Below are 11,895 nucleotides of genomic sequence, written 5' to 3'. Positions count from 1 at the left end.
CACTGAGAGACTCTGATCCGACTTCTCTAGTAACACCTGGGTGTTATACTGTAATGTGGGGTGCAGATAAGATACAACTACCCATATCACTGTGAGACTCCGATCCAACTTCTCTAGTAACACCTGAGTGTTATACTGTAATGTGGGGTGCAGATAAGATACAACTACCCATGTCACTGAGAGACTCTGATCCGACTTCTCTAGTAACACCTGGGTGTTATACTGTAATGTGGGGTGCAGATAAGATACAACTACCCATATCACTGAGAGACTCTGATCCGACTTCACTAGTAACACCTGTGTGTTATACTGTAATGTGGGGTGCAGATAAGATGCAACTACCCATATCACTGAGAGACTCTGATCCGACTTCTCTAGTAACACCTGGGTGTTATACTGTAATGTGGGGAGCAGATAAGATACAGCTACCCATATCACTGAGAGACTTCGATCCAACTTCTCTAGTAACGCCTGGGTGTTATACTGTAATGTGGGGTGCAGATAAGATACAACTACCCATATCACTGAGAGACTCTGATCTGACTTCTCTAGTAACACCTGGGTGTTATACTGTAATGTGGGGTGCAGATAAGATACAACTACCCATATCACTGAGAGACTCTGATCCGACTTCACTAGTAACACCTGTGTGTTATACTGTAATGTGGGGTGCAGATAAGATGCAACTACCCATATCACTGAGAGACTCTGATCCGACTTCTCTAGTAACACCTGGGTGTTATACTGTAATGTGGGGAGCAGATAAGATACAGCTACCCATATCACTGAGAGACTTCGATCCAACTTCTCTAGTAACGCCTGGGTGTTATACTGTAATGTGGGGTGCAGATAAGATACAACTACCCATATCACTGAGAGACTCTGATCCGACTTCTCTAGTAACACCTGGGTGTTATACTGTAATGTGGGGTGCAGATAAGATACAACTACCCATATCACTGAGAGACTCCGATCAGACTTCTCTAGTAACACCTGGGTGTTATGCTGTAATGTGGGGTGCAGATAGGATAAAACTGCCCATATCACTGAGAGACTCTGATCCAACTTCTCTAGTAACACCTGGGTGTTATGCTGTAATGGGGGTGGGGTGCAGATAGGATAAAACTGCCCATATCACTGAGAGACCCAGATCCGACTTCTCTAGTAACACCTGGGTGTTATACTGTAATGTGGGGTGCAGATAAGATAAAACTCCACCAGCACAAGTGGAAGATGATCAGCACAGTATGTGGGTACTGTAGATATATAGACCAGTGAACTGTTATTTATCCATTATACACTGACAACATTTGGTCTGTATTGGATTAGGTAATTACATGTAGTTGTGTACATGGTGACTTTTTACTGAAGCTTTATTTAGTAGCCAGGAAAACACTTTTGAAAACACATGGTTGCCTAGTAAATTACTACAGCAGCCCCAAGAATGCCATACTCAAACTTATGTAAGAAATTTTGTGATTCATATATATATATATATATATATATATATATATATATATATATATATATATTTATTGTTATGACTTTATGGTCACAAAATAAGTAACAGAAAGAAGCAAAACCAACAAGATTTGTACAACTTGACAAATAATTTAATTATCGAAGTTATAAATGAAAGTTTGAGAGTAACGTATAGTCTTATGTTTCTTGTTTAGGCTCTAAATAAACAGTAGCAAAGAAAGAGTGAAAACAACAAGCTTTGAAAAATTGAAATAATTGATTTCCCTGGAAAAACAATGTAAAAATGAAAATATAAGAACTTATGATTTTAAGAAATCGAATCCAGAAATAATCCAAGAATTAAATTTTAGATGTCCTAGAAATGAAATGTTCTAATGAATCCAATGAGTCCTGACGAAAATTCCAAAATGGAAGGCAATGACGTATACTGTAACTAGTATTGTGCTGTTGTGTCTGCATTTCTTTGTTGATTCACAAACAATATTCCGGGTGTTTGAATTTCCGGTTAAAATTTCAAGAAATGCCTTTGTCCAAAAATTCTGTATGAGTACTCAAATATTGCCAGGAAAAAGAATTAATCTTTCAGAATCCAAATAATTTGAATAAAAATTAAAATGTAACTCCAACTGGTCACAAGCAAACACTTTCCAGTGTAAAAGCCCAGCTAACTAAATTCTCTATAGACATTGATATAAAATCGATATAATAATTCTCTATAGACATTGATATGAATACTGCGCAAAACAGATGCCTGGATGAGGGTCACGTGATCATCTTCCAGAACAGTTTAGAAGCTATTTACATGTCTACAGTCACATATTCCAGTACAGCCTCGATCTCACTATGTATCCCACAATAAAAATAAATTTAAAAAAGTTCTTTACTTAATTCTCTGTGAAGGCCAGGAACTAGGTCAGCAAAAAGATACAAAGTTCTATTTTTAGGTGTTTTCGACTAAACAGTCGGGTGAGACTAATTTCTGGAAAGTATCAGATTCCAGTAAACAAAATTAGATTACTTAGCATGTAATGAAATAAAATAAAATTTTTTTAAAAACTTACAAACAAATTAAATCAGATATAAATTAAATCAAATATACATACTATGATGTGAACCCAAAATAGTCCTGAAAAAGATCTATGAAATCCCTGGAAATGTACTGGTCTGCTAAGAATCATGATGATGGCATTGTCAGAACTCCTTTGAATAATTCATAATAGTTCCAGAATAATATCATAGTCCAAGTAATGAGCACTTTCTATTTCCACTGAACAGTCCAAACAAATGTTTTTCCTCTCAAATAATATCTAGTACAAAATAAAACTGTCTGCAGACGTAACAGGAACAGAAGAAATGAGGATGACTCCAAACTAGGAGTGAAACTGATCGCTCAGTTCTTTCCTTACATACTTCATCTATTACAACTATATTTCACAATATATCCCACATAATGAATCTTACTACTGATTTTATATCGAACTTTCCTATTCATGTGACTTAGCCCAACCAATGGGAAGTTACTGAACTCTTAAAATCATCCAAACCCCATCAGCCAATGAGAAATTAATCCAAAGGCACCATTAAGACTTCTTATTAAGATTATTATTAGTAATTGTCATCACATGTAACAATCTATTTATAGATCCTATGTAATTTTATGCTCTTAACAGATGCAGGTCACATTGGCAAAATGTTACTAAATATATTCTGTACAATTTACAGGCATGAATAAAAATTATAAATAATGAGAGAAAAAAGTCATGTACCGTATATAGTCCAAGTTGCAGTACTTGTAACTCTCCTTCATGCTAGTACTGGAAAATGTCGTACAAATTTACCCACAGATAATGGCACAAGTTCCTTTTATTGATGGTCTTGTCCATCAGCTTTCTAGTAGCTAGCCCCCTCCACCCCACTGACTTGTCCATATTGTATATTGACATCACCATTAATCCTGTATCGAAACTGTCCTAGAACTGTAAATTACCCATGTGTGCTTTTGTTTAGCCATTATCCAACAAACCAATAGAGTTGGCAACAATAGTTGTGATTTGATTCTTTAGACATACCATATTCCTTTTAGCTAAAGTTAGCCATGAAGAAAAGTGTCACTTGCTCAAGAACATGTGCCTATTTCTTCTACAGAGCGATGAGAAGGTGTAATACTAAGTCATCTGCATTAAGTATCCCAAAAAGCCAACGATTAAAGATCTCACTAGTATATGTTGGTGTTTGGCAGAAAAAAAACATTCACATTCATGCATTGCACAGCACTTGTACAGGGGACACATCAACTGTTCAAACAATACATTAAAAATCATCCCCATTTTATTCTAAGCATGGTAACCTATAATTTTCATTTGAATGTTGAAAGACTTAATCAGAACAGTAATTTTAAAAATCTGGATGTGAGGAATCGATTAAATAAGGAATGGTTTATTGATAAAATCCTATTAGGAGAGTCATATCAAAATGATGCTAATAGCAATTTCCAAAACTAGTATTGTGAAGTCATACAGACAACGTTCTTTTGCTTACAAAGGCCCAGCTACGTCAAACAAATTGCCCATAGATCTTAGTTACAAGGACACTTTCTCTCACATTTCCATCCATCCATGCATCTGATCAGAGAAGTTGACAAGATTGCACAAAGATCACTCAACATAAATGAGATTAGACTGGCATATTTGCATGCTGTGTAGAGAACCTGAGTAGAATTGTAAGACCAATATGTGTATTTTTCACAATTTTTTTAGACATTTGAAAACCTTTTGAACATAAATTTGTTATGTAAACCTTGCATGCATATTCAGGAAATAGCTATTTGAAGTACACAAGGAATATGCGTATGTAGATGACCTGATTAAATTTTATTCCATATTAGTCTATTTTACATGTTCTTAAATTTGTTCACTATTGGAAACTTGGACTTTTATTGTGCATTGGCAGCATATGCATTTTACTACCCATTAACACAAATCAAATTGTCTGATGACTTCATAAAGAAATAAAGTAATGAGATTGCCTAACCTTGTTCATACAAGTCAAATTGAAGTGAGATTTGCTTAGCCTTGAATAGACCAGTCAAATTGAAGTGAGATTAGTGTAGCCTTGGGTATACCAGTAAAACTGAAGTGAGATTTTCATAGCCTTGGATAGTCAAATTAAATTGAAGCGATATTAGTGTAGCCTTGGGTATACCAGTCAAACTGAGGTGAGATTTGGATATATAGGTCAAACTGAGGTGACATTGCCTGACCTTGGGTATACCAGTCAGACCGAGGTGAGATTTGCCTAGCCTTGGGTATATAAGTCACATTGAGGTGACATTGCCCAGTCTTGGCTATATAAGTCAGACTGAGGTGAGATTTGCCTGTCTATCGATATACAAGTCAGAACAGTTGACATTGCCTGGCCTTGAGTACACAAGTCAAACTGAGGTGAGATTTTGATAGTTTTGGGTATACATGTCAAACTGACGTGCGATTTGCCTTGCCTTGGGTATACCAGTCAGGCTGAGATGAGATTTGCCAAGCTGTTGTTATACAAGTCAGACTGAGGTGAGATTTGTCGGCCTTGGATTCACAAATCAAATTGAGGTGAGATTTGCCAAACATTGGGTATACAAGTCAAACTGAGTTGACATTACCTGGCCTTGGGTACACCAGTCAGAATGAGGTGAGATTTGTCTAGTTGTGGCTATAGAAGACAAACTGAGGTGAGACTTGTCTAGCCTTGGGTATAAAGTCAGATTGAGGTGAGATTTGTCTAGCCTAGGGTATGCAAGTTTAAAAGAGCTGAATCAAGTGTTTACTGTTTACTTGTTATTGATTGGTTTTGGAAGGTATTCATCAAATATCTTACATGAGTTAGATCCAACTACAAACAACCCAGACCTACCAGCACATTATCTGCCTGAATACTCTATGGCAGATCAAGGTCAATGTTCTTCGATCTTACTTGTTAACAATTATATATGAAAGGACTCAGAAAATATTATCCATTGTCTGTCTTTTTTCATATGCATTTTATAAATTGGGAAAAGGAGGTTGTACAAGTAATTATTTGTAAAACTTTAATCATGACTTTTTGGCTGGTTCTTAAATATTTTTATTTTCATGGTATTTATAACAATACAAAGCTTTCTGGTTGGAAAAAAATGTATTGGACACAAAAATATTTAGAAATGTTTGATTCAAGGAATAAAAACAAATTAGAATGTATGAATATTACAAATAACCTTGTGATCTAGGCCAGAAATATATCCACAGGAACTCGGTACCAGATTAAAAACCTGAAAACTAGTCTAAGAAATGCATCTCATTCCATGTTTGACCTTGGAATATAAAGGAACCCAATGCACGGGTAGGCAATGCACAATTCAGTGATGCATATGTGTGAAAGTTTCATCTGAAACATACTGAAGTACTAAAGTACTTAAGAAACTTCACTGATGTGAAAAACTTATCCCACCTTTTTGTGAACTAACCACTGGGCTAGGTACCTGAATATGATTAGTAATATGCTTTATGTTAGTGTTGTATATAAGTTGAGTTTTATTGGATGCATATCACCATTCAAAATTTTTAAAAAGATATTTTTCATGATTGGATGGACAAACATATAGTGAAATGATAGAATACACCCAGTTTTAAAAGATTGAAATGCAAAAAGAATTCCACTTAAAACTTACGGGCAGACCAATAAGAAAAGATGATATTAGTTATCCCTATATAACAGTCATCAAACAGATTACACTCCAATCTTTATTTTAACAATCCACCAGCATATCAGGCTTTACACTGTTAGTTTCAAGTCATACCATATTTATCCAGTGATAAGCCTATACTTGATAACAGGCCAACTTTATTAGTGTGGTCTTATCTTGGGATAAATACTGTGAGTATAGCAAAACAGCATAGACCCTATTTGGTCAGTGCATTATGCATCAACAGACTTTAGCATGATGTTCTCCACTGGACATGCAGTATAATTGAAAAGATGTAACATGGGCATGCTAATATTATATACATAGGATGATATGTCCACCCCCATTTGTACAAAATGCTGACATGTTTAATGAAGATATATTCATTTGATAATATGGCCACCATCTACTTCTTGACAAATTTGTCTGGTTGCCAGGCCTTTTCTTGGGAGAAATACTGTAATTAGAGTAAAAAGGCATAGGAATTGACTGGCCAGTACCAATGTGACAGCAGACTTTTGTTTCTGTTGTTCATAGTTGGGTATGCATTATGCATGAACTGATAAAACATGCAATTTAATAGCATATTTATCTGGTGATAAGTGTACCTCCATCCCACTTTTACACAATTTTGGTAAATATATTCTACTTCGGATATCATGGTCTGACAACTAGCCCACCCCCATATTTGAAACAGTTATTAAGGTTGGCATCATGGTAAATATATCTACTAAGTGTATCTTGTCATTAAGTATCTCATCCCCTACTTTTTAAAAAGGAATTGAGGTTGGCACCCTTGTCTTCACATGGCAAATATATGTACAAAGGATATCTTGTACTGACAATGAACCTACCTCCTACTTTTTGACAAATTATTGAGGCTGCTTCCTTGGTCTTATAATATCATATATCTACTTGGGATATCTTGGTCTAACAATGAGAAATGTGTTATTTAATTGTCACTCTGTGGAATCCAATGTCCATCTGTGACAGCAAATCCAATTAGAAGCTTTGTATTCAGTAATCATACAAGCAATTAATTACAAAAATTTAAAACAATTTCTTCAGAACAAGAAGCTGCCACTAATATAGTTTTATCCCCATTCAGAAAGCAAAGTGTGAATTGGGTGAATTTCAAACATTTAGGGGGTTTCATGGTTAGTATCTCCCCTTGAAAACACCAGAGGGCATCTCGGTGCAACTCACTTCCGGATAGCTCAATCAATTAAGATGGCAGATGTAGATCAACAAAATGTGACCGACCACCTGCATTATGTAAGCAGGATCGACATCTCACTATCTTAAAAAGAAATTATATCAGTATTTGATCAATTGTTTTTACTTCTTTTTTTTCTTTCACTAACTTGCGCTGCTCCTAGCTTTCAAATAAATATTCACTGCCAATTTCAGAACTTCATTATCTTTCCATTACTACCTTATGATATAGTTTGTATTATTTGATTGTGCGAAAGTTTATCGCTGTGTAAAAAGTTCTTGCAATTTAACTCACTTTTTACAGCTTCAATCATAGCAGTTAATGGAGGTTGAACGATGAGAAAAAAATTCTAACTTCTTAAGGTTCTTTTATTATTGATTTAGACTGTTGCTTTTCTATTAATGTTCATTATATTTTTCATGAAACAACTTGAGCTTTTTCAAAATGCACAAATGTCAACCACACTTGAACAGACAGGCACACATACGAGTCTCCTTGATGATTATTTTAATTTTATTTCCTCAAATGGTTGGAAACTTTAGAGTATACAATTTGGAGAAATATCGATGTTAGACACACTATGCATATATAAGACATTTGTGGCTCTCACCTATCTGCTTGTATGTCTGTATGTATGTCTGTCTCCTTTCATCTGGTGCATGGGTATGTATATCCTCGAATAAATGTGTGTTCGCATACGTATATTACATAAACATCTGGTTAAAAACGAGTATAAAATGATGCTAAGATAGAAAGAGTGACTGATAGATAAAGACAACAACTATGAATATTTGTGAGTATCCATTTATTATTGACTTGTAGAGTATGTTCTTACAAGCAGTCTCTTTTTTAAATCATACTGTTTGCAATTTTACATCCGGTCATGGGATCAATATTGATTTAAAAGGCAAACCAAAGTAATATGACAGAATCTGTGATATAATTGGATCTTTAAAATTTACATATTTGATGCAAGGAAAGTTAAACAGAATTAAAATTTTCTAGATCAATATGCTGGTGGCAATCAGATATTTTGTCTAAAGTCCCCAGCAAATTTGAGAGTTATTACGCGTCAGCATAAGCAAAGAAAAACCATGCTGAAAGTTATTGCATGTACCATCCAATACTTGATGTTTCAAAAGTCAAAAAGAAAATGAAGCCAAAAAAATTGTCATTCGGCATGTTATTTAATCTGAGTACTGTATGATATTTGCAACCAAAAATAAATATTCCGTCTGCATTAATTACACTCATTTATCTTTATGATAGCTAAGCAAGTATTGCTTTGTTAAGCGTCTCTAAATACATTAAAATACTGTGTTCCATTTTTTTAAAGAAAACTTTTCTGGTTTAAAATATTCAGCATTACAAATCAGCTGACGTATCGAATTCGTGTTATAATTTTCTTATTGAACTTGTGTTATAACTTTTTTAACTTGTGTTATAAACGAACTATTAGCCTTGCAAAAGTAACTGAGAAAGAAGGATATATCAATATATGAAAAATGCAAATTGTTGATATTGTTTTCATTAAAGTTATATATCCAAAAATGTACAACAAATGTTTAAAATCTGAGAGCAAAGTGAAATGTTCCTACATATGTATCTGAAAGTATGGATATTGAATCTATATTATCAGGTATGGACATTGTATTTAATTTAATTATCTGAGATCATTTAAGTATGGAAAGTAAATATTATTTAATTATCTGATATAATGTAAGTATGGACACTGAATCTAATTATCTGATTTAATGTCTATAATTATTCTCCTAGTATGAACAAAAGAATTTTGACATATATAATTGATTCATTGGTTTAACCATAATGATCTGTAGTACAGCTAAGATTCCTTCCTTCGTTGACTTTATGTTTTGCTAACCAAGTGTAGAAAGGTGAACTATCCGGAACTGAAATTTTTTTGTGGGCATGCGCATTGGAGCTAAGGGAGGTAATTTTAGGTGCTACGATCAGTAACTCTGTTGCAACCATGAAACCCCCTATACTATTGTATTATCTCAATCAAGGGCAATAACTCTGGACAATGTCTAAATCTTGTATGCAATCAACATTAAATCTGAACTGAAATGGAATATTGGATGCTAAATATTAAAAAAGTCATTAGGCTGTTGTAAAATGATCATGGCTACAACTCTGAAATGTGTCAAAATCTGTTATCAGTGAATTCATTTGAGAAGCAAATTAGCTTTAGACCAAGCAAAAAAATGTTGATGCTTGATTTTCTGCAGACCAGTAAGATGTAGGACCACAACTCAGAACAAAATGCTTGACACTCTACTGGTCAAAATGAATTTCCAGGAATACAAGACCATTGCTTCCTTTTAACAGCTGAATGTTGAAACATCTCTCATATTCTTAAGCAATAACAAGAGTTTCAAATTAGTTGCTGTGGTGCAAATATTGGTTGCAAATATTGGTTGTCTAACTTGCACCAGTTTCATTAAAGACCAGTTGGGTATCATAAGTAGTCTATTAGTGAAAACCTCATATGGATGCAGCCATCCATTTAGAAGGAATAGATATAATATATTTAAGATAGCCACTATGGTGGATTGTTAGTCATTTTCTTTAAGGACCAACTCAAAACAGTAAGAGCACTTCTGATCACACCCTGATGTCGAAATGACTTTCCATTCAGGGGTAGTGATAAAATTTTCAATATCGCCACAGTGGCAGCCATATTAAAGTAGTATCGTCACCATTTTCATTTAGGATCAACTAGATAAAAAGTCGTTGGGTGAAAACTCCATGTCAGTATAACTTTACGTTCATGAGTAGCAATAACAAGATGTTTAGATGGCTACTGTGACAGTCCTATTGGATGTTAGATTGGAACCATTTTCGTACTGTACCAACTAGATGTCATTAGTCTTTTCATGAAAACACCATCCATTCAGTAATAGTAGCAATAACAAATTTTCAAGATGGTTGCAGTGGTGGCCACATTGGACGTAAGATCTGCATCATTTTACATTTAAGACCAACTAGACAATAGAAGTAATTTAGTCAAACACATGTTGATATGACCATCCATGTTGGAGGAGTAGGAATGAAAAGGTTTTCAAGATGGCTACCATGGCAGCCATATTGGACATCTGATAAATATCGTAGTCATTTAGGACTACTAGATCAATGCATGTGTACAGTTTCATTGCAGTCCTTCACATAGTTAAGGAGGAGTAGCAGTAACAGATTTATGCTAACAGATGGAGTTGCTTGGTCTATGACCAGCAGAGCTGAAAATATATCAAATTGTGATGCTCCTCAGAATCATGTGAGATTATATTAAGATGAAGCTCAATGAAAAATTAAGTTAAAATAAAAAAGTTGTAAACCAGAGCATATCTATTTTAAGGCGATTAAATGGCTGTAACTTTATAGCATGTGGATTATTTACACTGTTGCACCAAGCTCAAGAAAGGAGAAATAACTATACGGCAAAATAAAAATGGTTGGCTGACCATCCCTGTTTCTCATTGCTGACCCTAGCACTTTTCCCCCATGGTAAAAAATTAAAAAATAAAAAACATTTTTTTAAAAAAAATCACATGAAATATATATAATGTTTATAAAAAATTAACAAATAATAAATCGACCTGGAAATCCTAATTTTTAAAACTAGTGCAATAGGAACTTCACATTATATTAGCCTAACAAGATTTTCAAAATGGCAACAATAGCCATCAAATTTGAGATCTGATCAGTTCCATTTTAAATTAGGGCCAGCTTGATATTATATGAAGTCTCTCTGAAACTCACAACAATTATCTGTCCAAGGGAAGTAATAAGATTTCAAGTTGAAACCACCCATTGGTCTTCTAATCATTATTTTCATTTGGAACCAACTGCATCCCTTAAAGAATCTTTTAGTGAAAACTCCACGTGGCAATCAAGATGGTAACTATGCTGAAGGTCAGATTTTCATTTAGACCAATCAGATGTGATAAGAAGTCTTAATGAAAACATGATGTCGCTTTGGAGATCTGCCCATGACACAATTTAATGGCCATGTTTCACAGTTGGAGGTCAGATCAGCATCATTTGCATTTAGTACCAGCCAGGCATCACAAATCTTCGTAGTGAAAATCCCATGTCGATACAACTCTGTTTAAGAAGAGTAGGAATAACAATTTTGTTCAAGATGGCCATTGGTAGTCATTACCAACTAGACATCATAAGAAGTCAATATAAACATCTGTTCAGAGAGAGAGGCTATAATATAATTTTCAAGATGGCGATTTGAAAGTTAAATCTACACCAATTTCATTTAGGACCAACCAGATGTCATACAAAGTCATTTAGTGTAAACCCCATATCAATATGACCATCTTTTCAGAGAGAGTAGTGGGGCCCTGAGTGGCTGAGTGGTCTAAAGTGCTGTCCATTATGGATCACTGCCATCTCACCTCTGTCTGTGGGTTTGAGTCTTGGATTTAGCCAATGTGGGTATGTGAGAAAGCTTGCCAGG

Source organism: Sinohyriopsis cumingii, chromosome 7, assembly GCF_028554795.1.
Source record: "Sinohyriopsis cumingii isolate HCF-2022 chromosome 7, ASM2855479v2, whole genome shotgun sequence".
NCBI classification, from domain to species: Eukaryota; Metazoa; Mollusca; class Bivalvia; order Unionida; family Unionidae; genus Sinohyriopsis; species Sinohyriopsis cumingii.
This window is presented reverse-complemented; position numbering follows the sequence as displayed.